This window comes from Ascaphus truei, chromosome 3, assembly GCF_040206685.1.
Source record: "Ascaphus truei isolate aAscTru1 chromosome 3, aAscTru1.hap1, whole genome shotgun sequence".
In the NCBI taxonomy this organism is placed as follows: Eukaryota; Metazoa; Chordata; class Amphibia; order Anura; family Ascaphidae; genus Ascaphus; species Ascaphus truei.
In genome coordinates this window covers 416,701,660-416,716,905 of record NC_134485.1, presented here as the reverse complement: position 1 = coordinate 416,716,905, position 15,246 = coordinate 416,701,660, and positions in this window count along the sequence as shown.

The following is a 15,246-nucleotide window of genomic DNA, read 5'->3' as shown; positions in this document are numbered from 1 at the left end:
TACCCCCATACTGTACATGCCCAGGTATCCTGAGCCTAGAGTAGGGGTTCAGGAAGATGCTCACGCTAAGGTTATGAAGCTGAGCAGATTTGCAGTGTTTAAAAGTATGTTTCTAATGTGTGCCAGGAATGACGCTAGTGATTTGTAGAGGAATATTTACACTCACTCCATGCATGACACCAGAATAGGAACTCTCAACTTTTTGCATGCAGCAGACAGGACACCACATCTTTTATTAAACGGGAATAGTTTAATATGTATAGATATTGCTGACTTGTATATGAGCTGAGGGCTTGTGTTCTAAGAGTTCCATCTAAGAGTTTCATCTAAGAGTTTCATCAGGTCCATCTTGTATGATTCACCTGAGATTCAGTCCCATTGGAGAAGTGGCCTGGAATATTTTGCTGTGTGTTTGCAATTAGGAAAGATTAGTTTTGTTATCCCAGTTTTCCAAAGTAAGTGTGTCTTTTTACTGTATTTTTGTGTAACATTGTTGTGTGCGTTCATTAGGTGAATAAACGCAATTTATTTTTATCTCTCTGCTTGCTCAATCAATGATCCCGGTAATTAAAAATTGTAATAAGCTGGTTGTAACAGGGGAGTAATCCCTGTTCAAGTAATGTGCCTTTAATCTGGCAGTGTGGTGGTTAACGGCTGGTAGTCAATTAATAAACACCACCTGCCTGATTTAGATTGCTTACAAAAGCCTTTCTGTTGAGACAGGAAGTGACTCCTTAGCTCACTTGTGAGCTGACCTTTGGAGACACCACATGTCTTGAGCTCTGCCAGAAGACACAGCAGAGCTGGTTTCAAGACACAGGGAAAACTACTAAACCTGAAGCTGACACACTCTGAGTGAAAGGAGCTGAACCAGGAGAGCAGAGAAGCTTACTCTTCAGCAAGAAACAGATAAGACTTTCATAATTAAGAGACTGCTTATATCTGCTTATTTCATGCTATATGTTTTGGGGCTGCGAGACATGCTTGACTTAGGGAGATGTGAATTAATTGCATGGTATTTTCACTAGGGATACTCCCAAGTGAATAGAAGCTTTGTTCCCCCCCCCCTGTGTTTGGATGATTTCCTGATGAAAAGGAAAAGGCACAATAAAGCCTTATTATAATTTCACCTTATAAAAGCCTCCAATTGTGTAGCTCTGTGAACGTCCGTCTACATATGGTGTCCAAGGTGGGACAAGAGGTGTCTTTGTAGTTAAAAAGGACCGGAGATTTTTATGTGAATTTTTTTTTTATGCTTTTTGCCTACAAACAGTCTGAACAACTTAAAGAAAACCTCATGCAGCAGAGATCAGAGTTAAAGGGGTATACACCACTGAAAATTACACTGCATTGAAACTTACAAAACCACAGATGGACTCTTTGCCCCAATCCCAAGAGGAGAGACTGCTGAAACAGCTAATCCTTTTTTGCCTATCACAAAGTGTAATATGGTCATTGAAATAGGGGTTTTGCCTTTTAGCCATAGTCAGGGTTCAAGAAGTGAGTCAGCCCTTAAAAATGAATAGGTGTTTGTTGTTTTCAAAAGTTTCGCTGAAGCAGTGAATACAGATGGTGACCCACGAGTGGTACTGATTTTGCAAATAAAGGTTGCCACACCACATAGGGCTACCAGATGTGAATGGAGTATATGCAGAAAAGTGTGAAAATTGATACAAGACTGTGCTGAAGCAGGGGAATTTTTAGCAAACAAATGCTGAGTGTAAAATTGCCCTATAGGGGAAAAAGTGATTTCTGAACTGTGTAAAAAGTTTTTCAAAACCAATTGCTGAATGTTGAGTCACCCTGCCGGGAATGAAAGAAATAATCCACGGCAAAGAATGTTTTTTTTTTCTGCAAGTAAAAAAGTCTGCCTATATCTATCTTGGGAGCAAAAACAGACACCCAAAGTGTGAAGTGTGAATGCCATAATACCCAAAGATGAGACTGAAAATTACTGAACTCAGGCAGAAAACCAAATTCTGTTGCTGAAGCATGTAGAAAAAAGACTATACTTGGAGAAAGTCCTCCTCGAGCGACTGAGAGGTGCTGATCTCAAACACCTTCAGGAGGAGACACGAATAAACTGGAGAAAGGGCTCCAATCCCAACAGGACTGAGGGTTCTCTTCCTCCATCCACTCTCATTCAAGTCACTGAGATATCTAGAATGAGAGTGGAAGGATGGGCTTTGGCCGTGGCAAGCCCGAGCTTCCCACAAACAGGGGAGGTATGTAACAGGGGAGTAATCCCTGTTCAAGTAATGTGCCTTTAATTGGCAGTGTGGTGGTTAACGGCTGGTAGTCAATTAATAAACACCACCTGCCTGATTTAGATTGCTTAAAAAAGCCTTTCTGTTGAGACAGGAAGTGACTCCTTAGCTCACTTGTGAGCTGACCTTTGGAGACACCACATGTCTTGAGCTCTGCCAAAAGACACAGCAGAGCTGGTTTCAAGACACAGGGAAAACTACTAAACCTGAAGCTGACACACCCTGAGTGAAGGGAGCTGAACCAGGAGAGCAGAGAAGCTTACTCTACAGCAAGAAACAGATAAGACTTTCATAATTAAGAGACTGCTTATATCTGCTTATTTCATGCTATATGTTTTGGGGCTGCGAGACATGCTTGACTTAGGGAGATGTGAATTAATTGCATGGTATTTTCACTAGAGATACTCCCAAGTGAATAGAAGCTTTGTTCCCCCCCCCTGTGTTTGGATGATTTCCTGATGAAAAGGAAAAGGCACAATAAAGCCTTATTATAATTTCACCTTATAAAAGCCTCCAATTGTGTACCTCTGTGAACGTCCGTCTACACTGGTCTTACCGTGACACTTGTTTGTCTTTTTTTTTGGCATGCATGATAGTGCATTGCTTGTCAATAACATGTGGTGGCTGCATTTCACCTTCAACAGAATCATCAGCATCATCAGCACCTTCAACAGAAGCATTACCAATGTCAAGTTCAACAGAAGCATTAACTTCAACAGAAGCACCCTCAATAGTGACTATTTCTTCTTCATGTTGATAAGGGGACCAGGAAGGGGATGCAAGCTGTTTTACAGTGTCAGAAATGTCAGAACTCAAGGCTACCCTATTTGGACTCTCCCAATGTTTCTTCCATTAGGGCCAGATACAAGAACATATAGAGAGAAGCTTGAGTGGTGTACACGCTCAGCGATGGATCCATAAAGTATATAGATACAAAATGAATGCCTGATCCAAGGCACAGTATATGACGCTGCTAGTAATATATCCAAATCAAAACTAACTCTTAGGTGATATAAAGTCCTTAAAAGAGACAATGTTCCCCTGAAGGAAAAGAGTGAGTGGGTGTCAGCCCACTCCTCAAGACCTCATTGGGATAGTCCCATGACCACTATTAACCCACATGAGTTGTTGAGATATAAATGTACTCACATATTTTAAAGTGCCTTCTTCCTGTGCCTTTGGTAAATCGTGCTGCCAGTAGAACAGTAGATATCAGCAGAGTTGAAAATATGGCGCACAGCCTAGAGAGTGGGTCAAAAAATGAATATAAAAAATTATTCTTTATTGGTCCATTAAAAACGTAGGTATACAGAACCTCCCACGCGTTTCGTGCGCGTTGCACTTTATCAAGTTGATAAATTTCAACTTGCACGAAACGCGTAGGAGGTTCTGTTATACCTCCGTTTTTAATGGACCAATAAAGAATTATTTTTTTATATTCATTTTTTGACCCACTCTCTTGGCTGTGCACCATATTTTCAACACTGTAGATACAAGAACAACCTCTTCTTCCTCTGACTTAATATGCCTATTCTTTGATCTCTCAGTCTTCAAATCTCAGTATGCTTATTGTCTGGGAAACCTGCACTTAATATCATCAGAAAAAGAAGAAGGTGGATGGCCTTGGGAACTGGGCACTTTATTAAAACATGTAAATACTCTTTCCCTGCCACTGTTCTTTTCTCCAAGTGTGAAAGAGAGATTTTTGGAATACTTGGAGGGCCCTGCCTTGGGCATTGCATGTTGTTGTTTATTTTACGATCAATTCCAGTACAGAGATGCTGCTGTTCAGTAGACTGATCCATATTGTGAGGACGAGAGGACAACACCAAAACACTGTTAGCTGCCCAACCACAGCCCGATGATGTAGGGAAAGGAGGGGACTGATTCTTATAAATATCGTTAAGGACACCATAATACAAAAACAATCATCTTGCTATTACTCAAAGTTGTCTGAGAGTTTTCGTGTGGCACATATTTTTACAAGGTTTCCTAGATTGTGCTGTATTTCATTGCTGCCAATACATCCCCTGATATTCCACTCTGTGGAATACACAATAATAATAAGAAATAATATAGTAATAAAAAATATATGAAATAAAAAAAAAAGTGTTATTTGGGGCGATGCCATTTCTTTGTTGTTGTTAAAGTGGGCCCTTGAGTTCTTCGGGTACAACATAGTGTATGATCTAATTGTATGACCTAATTGCCCCATAAGTTGACTGTTAGGTACTCCTGGCTATGGTTATATACAGATAAGCTAAGTAAAAGAATTAGTTTCCTGTACACAGGCCTCACTGCCCACTACCCAAGAAGAATCCCACCATGGATCAAAAAATGTAATATGGTGCTCTGCCCGAACTGGCACTGATTTGGTGGCATAGACCATGATAGAGAGACAGATCAGATAGTAATCATCAATCAGTTTCACTGTCTGGTTCTATAACACAAACAAGGTAAAGAGTTACAGAGAGAGCAGGAAACGGAGGGCGGTGCACAGCCGAAGAAAACTCCCCCAGGCAAGGTAAGTGCAGTAAAAACTTCTATTTATTGGCACATCAGGGTTAAAAAAAACACTCTAACGCGTTTCACGCAGGAGGCGCTTTATCAAAGATGCTAGTCTTTCCTGCACTTACCTTGCATGGGGGAGTTTTCTTCGGCTGTGCACCGCCTTCCGTTTCCTGTTCTCTCTGTGCTGCTGCTGCTGTCTGGATTGGAGCACGCCGTGCAGTTCAAGCCACTCTGCCTACAAAGAAGACAGTGAGTAGTGTTACTAAGTTCATATCTACTCACTTACTCAGATTGTTATACTTCAATCAAGTTAATGTGACTTTTTCAACTCACTGCATATATATTCCTACAATTGTTGGGCAAGAGGAACTGCTGCCTTATATACCCAGTTACTGCTATACCTTTCTAATGGACATTTACTTGTGTTAAAGGTTTAGATGCACTGTTTGGGTTTGCTGCATAGATTACCCTGGTAATCATAAAGAGTTACAAAAGTTTCTCCCACTCGGCGCACAAAGCACACTACCGAAGAAGAATCCCCCTGAGCACCAAACTCTCTGATCTGAGTCACACACTGAAACACAATAGGTGGTAAATGACAGAATGTACTTGTTTGCTGATACATTGAACAACATCCCACGAGGGATATTAAAAATGTTTGTCATACACACACAGGAATCCTTAATAGCCCCGAAGATTTGTAGATGAATGCACAAAAATGCAACTTCAAGCCTTAAAAAAAGAGGCTTAATTTTTTTTGATACTATATATATATATATATATATATATATATATATATATATATATATATATATATACAGTGTTCGACAAACCTATACATTTGCTCGCCCCGGGCGAGTGGATTTAACCCCCGGGCGAGTAAATATTGGCCCAAGCAGCACACGTTTGGTACTAGGTGGCGAGTAGATTTTTTTGTGTGGCGAGTAGATTTTTTGGTGATTTGTCAACCACTATATATATATATATATATATATATATATATATATATATATATATATATGTGTGTGTAGCGGTCATGTAAAATGGCTACAGTCATCTCTCCTGCTGACAGTAAGGCCTGGTAAGTTGTGGGCATGCCAGCAGTAATTATGGAGGTTTGCCCTCACACCCTGGTGGAGTGCCCTGTGTATGGATGGGAGTAGTCACATGCTCTGACTCCATGGTTAGTGATGTCAGAGGTGTGTCAGCTTCCAGAGTGTACATAAGGCACAGCACTGAGTCTAAAGTTAGATCTGCGTCCAGTTCTGTTAAGAGGAGGAGGAGTTCTGGCAGAAGTTCAAGTTCTAGTACTAGCCTGAGTTACTGAGAGTTATAGTTATGTTATAGTAACTGAAGAAGAGACTGTGTCCAGGGACCTGGCACAGGGCAGTGATCCCTGCGGGGATAGGGAATCCCTATCTAAGGAGAGATACACCTTTTAAAGGGAGGCACTGACTGGACATGAGTGGCTAGATATCTACTGCGAGGGGCAGCTAGCCCACTCAGGCAATAAAGATGTTCTCAATCAGAAACCCTCTCGTGTACATGTGTGGAGTGAATGTACAGAGAGGAGCACCACGGAGGAGTTCCTCAACAGGATCATCCCCATGCGGACGCAGGGACCCTGATGAGGTGGAGGCGCTGCACTGGAACTAGGTGAGACTCAGTACACTACCTCAGCTGCCTGTCTGGACGGGTCCTCCCCATACACCATCATGCGGGAGACTCAGGAGTCCTGTTGCCAACAGGTGCACCACCAGACACTACCACACTGTAATGGGGGCCGGTTAGACCACAGGGGCCAATGTGAGATTGGGTGGGTCGGGCCGGTTCAGAAATACCGTTACATATATATATATATATATCATCTATTTATTTTGTGATTATTGTAGCTCGGCTAACACGGTACTGATACCTCTACATATATATATATATATATAAGTGCACACATTGCATTTCAATTTACAATACAAAATTAGGAAGGATATCTGTAAAATTATTATTTAACAGTGCTGAACTCATTTGAAATCAATGTCATAAAAGATATAAAGGTGTCACCTGTGTTTTAAAAATAGGCTACATGTATTGCCATGCCAAAAAAAAGGGTGAAAACAACTTATACAGTACTTAAACATTTTTTTTATACAAAACACATGAATTAAAAGCACATGATTTTATTCTTACAGTCTGGAAGATAATAAAGAGTTATAGGTACAATCAAACGCAGAGTGCTTATAGTGTTACTCATACTTTATGTAAATATATATGTCATCATCATCATCAGCAGCAGCAGCAGCCCTGGTCGATCCACTGCTGGATGAAGGCCTCTCCAATAATCTTCCAGGTACTGCGGTTACAACCTCTCTTCTCCATGTTGCTCCAACACATTTTATGATTTCACCTTCCCATCTTAATTTTGGTCGTCTTGGTCTTTTAATCCCCCTTGGAATCCACTCACCTACTGTCTTTGTCCAACAATGATCATTTCTTCTTGCGATAGGTCCGGCCCACTGCCCTTTTGATGATATCACAGACTTTTGTTTTGTTTCAACCCGATTCATTCTATTTCCCTTCTTTTCGGGTAATACCCAGCATTCATCTCTCCATACTTCTTTGGGATGTCTGAAGCTTCTGAATTATCTTCGCATTTAGGGTCCACGTTTCACATCCATACGTGAGCACGGGCAGAATACACTGGTTGAAAACTTTCCTCTTGAGGCACGGTGGAAAGGTTCCTTGAAAGACTGTCTTGTTTCTTCCAAATGCTCTCCATCCCATCTTCATTCTCCTGTTGATTTGATTCAAAAGGTTTCCATTCATTGTTACTTGCCGACCAATGTAGACATAGTCTCTGACTTCTTCTAGTTCTATTCCATTTATTTCTATCTTTGCAGAGTTGACACATTTGTTGAACATCACTTCGGTCTTGCTGAGATTCATATGGAAGCCATCATTTTTACTTGCTTCAGGGAGTTCCCTGATTTGTTGCTGGAAGTCTTCTACTCTTCTACCTTTGTGGCAAAAATAACAATGTTATCTGCAAATCGTAGGTGACTAATGCATTCATTATTGATTCTGATTCTTTTCTTCTCCCTATTCAATGTCTTGAACAATTCTTTAAGTGGTGCTTGCTTATCCTTATCTTGTTTGTATCTTCATATAATCTAATGGCATTCTCGTTCTTTATACTGCATCTTCTTCAACACTTTGTCTTCTTAATGCATTTAGAAACACTGAGGTGTAGACAGAATCAAATGCTTTTTCATAATCTACAAATCCTAAAAGTAGATTGTATTAACTAATTAGGGAAATCACATCGTACGATTTATATATACATATATTGTGAAAATGTTCATATTCCTTGTGTTTAAAAGTAATTTTAATTAGATATGATTAATGAACATTTTCATATCTCCAGTGTTTAAAAGTCATTTAGTTTAAGCAGGCAAGAACCAGGAATCCATTAATTCACAGCATTGTGATGGGAATTATAGTTCTAATTTTGTGATATGCACTATTCTGCATTAACTCTTTGAGTGACATAGGGAACAGCAACTCAGTGCTTTGCTGTACCATCGGGCACTCAAAGGGTTAATCGCCGTGTGATACAATTGTAGCGGAGGCCCCCTACCCAGGCCCCGGTGCGGGGAACTGCTCTGCTGTTCAGCCAGTCTGCGGAGCTCCACGTGATCGGGGAGATTGTGGGTGTCATGGGAGACCAGGTTATTTACACCTTTTTTCCAGGATCATTCATTGAGCAAAACAAGGTAATGAAATAAATTGTAATTTATTCGGCATAAGTTCGCTTACACACAATGATACACAAAATACAGACAAAAAGACACACTTAATTTGGGACTGGGGTCGAAAACTAGACTTTCCTAGGTGCAGGGAACTCTAAATAAGAGGTTTCCCTGACAGGGACTTGCTGTAGCCCGGAATCTCCTGTAACCTAAATCGGCACAAAGCTCCATACGCCACCGCTACCTTCTACTCTGAGAACTTGGTCCTTCTTGACCACGGGTTAGTACAAATCTCCTGGAACTAAAATCGGCATAAAATCCCAGCCGCATCCGCTACGATAGTTTCTCAGAACTTGGCCGCAAAAGTCGTGACTTAGACTCCAGCAGGCAGGCTTTTTTGGCTTGAAATCGAAGCCGGTTGCTCTGCTATTCACGCAGGAGCAACTTTGAAAAGCCCGCTTGCACTCTTAGAACAGGGAACTCCGAATCTGATTGGCTCATAGATTCTTATAGTATTCTGAGTTTCATTCACAAAACTCAGCAGCCAATCAACACATGGGAACTATCCCGAGCAGCCAATCAGAGCCAAGTCGGCGAGAAAAGCCGGTTCAGCTGGAAATATGAAATAGCCAAGAGACATGCGTAAGCCTGCCACCTCTCTACCTGGCTGTCTCAATGCCACCCGCTAGGTCTGGCAGAGCAAGTGGCATCCCGGAGGACTTCCATTGATCTCCGGACCTGGTACTCCACCTTTCCCTGTTGACCAAATGCTATTCACACCTCTGGGCATCCTCTGACTGCTTTGAACTCCGATGTCCAGCAGACTTACCGGTGCCTACAGGTTAGCTCGGGCAGCCTGTTTGGACATCGGTTCCGAATGTAACAAGCACATTACATTACAGTACATTAAAAAATTATGATTTTAATATACTTCTAAGTCTCTGGGTATGGGGGACAGAAGAGGAAAAATGCTGTAGTTTTATTTCTATCTGCCTTATTCCCCAAACTCTTTTTCTGGGACATAGTCTGGACTCTGAGAGTCCCCCCTCAACCTTATATATTGTTGGGGCACCCACAAATCCTACACTGGATCTGGGTCACCTTGGCACTAGCTGGGCTACCCCCCTCAATCTGGAGATTCCCGCAGCTACAGGGATACCTATTCATCCCTGTGCCTCAATCAACTTTATGGGTTATGCTGAAGCAGGGTACCCTAGTGGTGAGTCGCGTTTACATTTTCAAGGGGGGGGGGGAGGGGGTATTGCAGGGACAATGTACCTACATGTATCCGAGAATCAGGCATGATTCCGGGTTCATTTATAGGGAAACCGAGAACTCCGGACCCCAACCGCCTTGGCACATTCTGACAACAATTCCTCCGCAAAACCCCCCTTGAAACTCATACCCTAGCAATCCCTGGCATGATGGCATGCCCGGAAAGGGGAAAACACAAAAAATACTTTTATGACAGGTAATACATTGGAAAGATACAATGTTACTGGGCCCAAGAGCTAACTCTCTTGGGTCCTTATACACGGATCAGGGGTAACCAAAACAGGCTTAACCTTTAATTGAGAGCCCTTCTTACCCTCTACCGTCACAGTGGGGGTGGCCATTTTGCGCATGCGCAGGAGTGGCGGCCATCTTTGAATGGCTCTGCATGCACCGGGCGGAACTACAAGTCCGAGAATCCTCGGGGGGGGGGGGGGAATAGCACACTTGGGCTTGTCCCAGAAAATGGAATGAGAGGCAGCCCGTGTGGAGCATGATATCCTCTGCGGGGATCAAGGTGACTTTGGCAGTCCTGACGGAGGAGCAAGGAGGAAGGTAGTATCCAGGGAGCTGTTAGCTTCCTGGACTAGGCCAGATCTTACCCTTATTACCCAGTTAGGCCCTGAGCCAGCTATAGTTCAGTATTGTAGGGAAGGCCCCAGATAGGGACCCTTCCCCTTAGAACTACAGCCGCACTTTTACCTGTGGCCTTGTCCAAAAGCTGCACATGGCAGCAGAGAGGCGGAACCCTCCGGCTGCAGATCGCACCGCGGACTGCGCGCTGTGTGAGGGGAGTTGTGTTGGAGGCCCCACTGAGTGGGACCTGATCTAGCATTTGCCTCTCATTATTCCCTGGTCTGGCCTGTGACCCGGAAGGTACCAACATGCACCTACACATCCCAGGGGGGTAGCGCTACCTCACACTTGGGTGGGATTGCTTTTGCAGACACTGGGATTGCTTGTGCCCAAGGCACCCTCAGTACATTGGGGGAATCACTCAGGGTATTGTGCTATTGCATTGTATTATTAAACCGAGTTATATATATATATATATATACAGGCATACCCCGTTTTAAGGACACTCACTTTAAGTACACTCGCGAGTAAGTACATCTCGCTCAATAGGCAAATGGCAGCTCGCGCATGCACCTGTCAGCACGTCCTGAACAGCAATACCGGCTCCCTACCTGTACCGAAGCTGTGCGCAAGCGGGGAGACTATAGAGCCTGTTACAAATGCATTATTTACATCAGTTATGCACGTATATGACGATTGCAGTACAGTACATGCATCACTAAGTGTTAAAAAGGTAGTGCTTCACTTTAAGTACATTTTCGCTTTACATACATGCTCCGGTCCCATTGCGTACGCTAATGCGGGGTATGCCTGTATATATATCTGGTGTGATATTGTTATTGCTGATTCTATTGGATCCTATGAGGAGTTTATCCCGCCAACGCTGGGATCCCTCATAGGTTGAGGCGCTGCACTAAGAGAGAGCTCACCCCAGGCTCCCAGAAGCGGAGGCTCGGGCCTCCTGTGAGCGTACAGGTACTAGCAGCATGCGTAATCATCCGCGGTTTCCCTTTGGCATATGGAAAGTGGGTTACACAATATTACAAACTTCTCTTCTTCTTGCTATATGCATCCAATACGCTAATCCATGTGAGCCACGTATAAAGCAAGTCATCCATGTTCAAGACCAGCTCAGCCTCTCTGTAGCCTTGGGCAAATCATTCTTACTGTGCCTTCTGCACTACTTATAGCTCTTTACAAGCTCCACCAGGCAGGCAATCATTGTGACTACGTTGCTGTTCCTTTGTCTCTGTATGGTGCTACGTTCTCGGGCCAAATAAGAAACTGTGGGAGGGAAATTGGACATGTGGTTTGAAGATGGGGGTGAATCTGGATACGCAGCATGACTGGAAGGTCTAAACGTCTTCTTATTCTAGCTCATAACTCTTGGGTCCCTGAACTACTTGAAGCATTGAAATTACAATTTGGTCCAGCATGTAACAAAACAATTCAATGAAAGTGGCCAAGGTCGTAGTACTGCTTTTGGTTATTTGATTTGCAATAGCTTTGACCTTGGTGCGGCAGCAGTTCTATCTGTCCTTGAGTGATGCTCAATAATAGCTGCTTGCCTAGGCAGGCCAAGGTTAATTGGGGCTTTTGCAGACATTTAGTTTTAGGTTTATTACCAGTAACTAAATAAAAATAATGAATTAACCTCTTCCATGCAGGATTATACTGCACATCAAATACTCATCTAAATGTGTGTTTTTTTTGTTTGTTTCATTTTTCATTAAGAAAACCCAAATACAGGGGATGCAAAACAAAACATCTGAGTAAGTCAAATGAATACAGATGTAGCCTAGTGCCCCTGCTATACCCTTTACACTGGCCTCAACACTATAGGTCCTGATAGGAATAGGCAGTTACAGCCAGGATAGCTACAATGTTGTCATATCCAGGCGCAGGTCTACCTGCAGTTTGGAGTGTCATACCTGGGGAGGGTTCTGACTGGGTCACATGCAGATGGTGTGATGCCAGTCAGTACCTGGACCTGCCCTGTTATGGGGCAGGGTTACAAGCCCCTCCCCCAGCTGGCACTCCACCAAATTGTGTGTGTGTCTTCCCTCCCTCAGTGGAGTGGGAGTGATTCCCCTTGCCCCATCAGGGGGCGAGGGAGCTAAGGAGGGGCTCTTGGGGCCTCAAGCCTCTTGGGTCTGCTCCAGGGACTGTGGAGGATGACTGAATACCATCAATAAAGACCCAGTTATACAGCAGCTGGTGTGAGCCTGTTACTGGGGGGAAAGTATGTGCCTGTGGGGACCTATCCTGTCTCTGCTAGGACCCTCATAGGATGGAGGCGCTGCACCAAAAGAAACCCTGCCCTGTTGCTGCTCTCACATCAAGCGGAGCCCTAAGACCTCCTTGAAGACCACAGGTGAGCTAAACAGCACCAGAGCACACCCTGTAGATACCAAATCTACCTAGACCCTAGGTAGCCTCATTGGAATCAAAGGGGTTAATAATTTTGGTTAAACCGTATTCCTCATTCATGGTGGTAGGTAGTACAGTGCTAGGTGTCTATTAACACCTTTTGTAGCCCACAGTGGCCTGCTTGCCTTGGGATGCAATGACGAGCTGGCCATCTGGGTTACTAAAGGTTTAATATATCAAAAGTTACTAAATGTTTATTTAATTAACTTTTATCCTCTATTCTAGGGATGGGAGTAACATCCAGTTATTATAATAAAATGCAGCATTATCAAGAAATAAAGTGATGTTACCTGTATGCTAAAGAGTGAAGACATGCAGTACAGCCATTATTCCTGCATATAATTAGCTTAGTGAGTAAGGAATGAACTCTTGGTTTATAATGTCTGTTCCTGTTTTAGGGAAGGTCACGATAATTTAACGGAGCTTATGAAATGTAGGCCTTTGTTCTCAAAGAAGAAGAAGCTTTAGTCAGCTGATACTGCAGACAGGTCTGCAACCCTGTGTAACGGTGTTTCCCCCACCCAAGCGCAGATAGGGGCCATTACAGGGTGTATGGTGCATATACCTGCTGGCAACAGGAGGTCTGAGTCGTCCGCCGATGGTAGTGGGGACACAGGAACAGGCTTCTGGGGTTCATACCCCACATATCTCTTCAGCAGTGCAGCGCCTCCATCTGCCATAGCCTCCAGGAACTGAAGGTGATCTCACACGGTAGAACTATTACCTCCCCCCCAGTAAGGTCACGCATCAGGCAGGAGGTATATTGCAAAACAGGAACAGGTTTATTACTACACTCTGCAGTAACAGTTACACAGCAGTCTTCTGCCGGATACAGTCCGTCAGGTCAGCTATCACTGAAGATGGTCCCTGGACCGGCACTACAGGCCAAGCGCACCTGCATCTGTCGTAGCAGATGCAGCGGTAAGGTACACACTCACTCTCCCCCGGAGGGAAGAGCACATGGGAAGGCCCCAATCTCAGGTTCCCAGTTGTGTGACCTACCTTCCTCAGAGGGAAAGAACAACTACCAACATTTGGGCGGTCCTTCCCTTAAGTACAGCCAGAAGGCGGGCACCCCGTTGTCCCAGCTACAACAGGATGTACCACCCCTGCTGTTACTCAAGTGCAGTACCAAATGTGAGGGGGAAAACCCCATAGCAACTACTGGCATATACCAGGACTTACTGCCAGGAAGGAAGCAAACTAGTAGCCACAGATGGTATGGCTACACCTGTCTTTTCCCATTATCGCTTAGCAAACAGTGCTTCCCCTGTAGCCAGGGATTCTGGGTAATGACATACGAATGAGTGTAGTGGATCGCTCTTTACTTCTTATCCATTCTAACATATTCACAAACAGATGCTTTGCGTGTACGGAGCTGCTTTGTCTTGTATGTACAGTACATGTTTTGAACATATAAGTGCCTGTTTGATAGATGATATATTTTCATCATTCCCTGCCTTCTGTGTATGACTATGATACAAAGATTAGTAATTCTCCTTTTAGATGCCAGTATAACATAATTTCTTAAATTTTTCTAAAGTTTCTCTCATTTTATTATTAAACATTAGATTTGTTGTAAGGTGTGATATCCTTCCATGGATGATTATGAGAGTTCTTCATACAGTAGATCAGGGGTGCATAAACTTTTGTTGCTGTGTGCCCCTGCCTACACTCTTCCGTTCTCGAGCCCCCCTCACCTCGGTGCGGCACGAAATGACGCCTCAGGGTCATTTGAATCCGTGTTGCCATGGTGAAGGCCCCTGAAGCCGGCTGAATCTCGGTAAGTAGAGGTCGCAGAAGAGCGCGGGACCTCTGCAACAACCCACGCCCCGCAAAAAAATCTCCTGCGCCCCCCCATGTTTGCGCACCCCTGCAGTAGATCATATTACAGTACACACAGCTTTTGAAACCTCGCAGGTCTCTTCTTCATGTGTCTTCTTCATGAGTAATGCAAAATAGAGATATATGCACAACCATTAAATCGAAAATGAGAAAAATCAAGACAATTACTGGGGCTCCTGATCCCAGGGAAAACCTGTCAGTAATCCAAAGTATGCAGTGAAAAAAGCGAATCGGGGCACTACGGCTTTGCTTCAAACTAAATTGATTTATTTAAGGCATAAATACGACATTTTGACCAATACAATAATACAAGTGAAATTGGCATCACTTGAGAAAGGCCGTTGCATCGGTTGAAACGTTGTATTTATGGCTGAAATAAATGGATTTCGTTTGGAGCAAATCCGTAGTGCCCTGATTCGCTTTTCTCACTTCTTCAGGAGAACAAACGAAGAACAAACCTATGAAATGTCAAAAAGTCTGCACATTGTTAGACATATTACCCAGGAAAAAAGTATTGCAACTTATCCAGGACTAATACTGTTACATACGGCTATAATATATTATCTTTAACTGTGCCTTCAAAGTCTTGTATATAATGTATA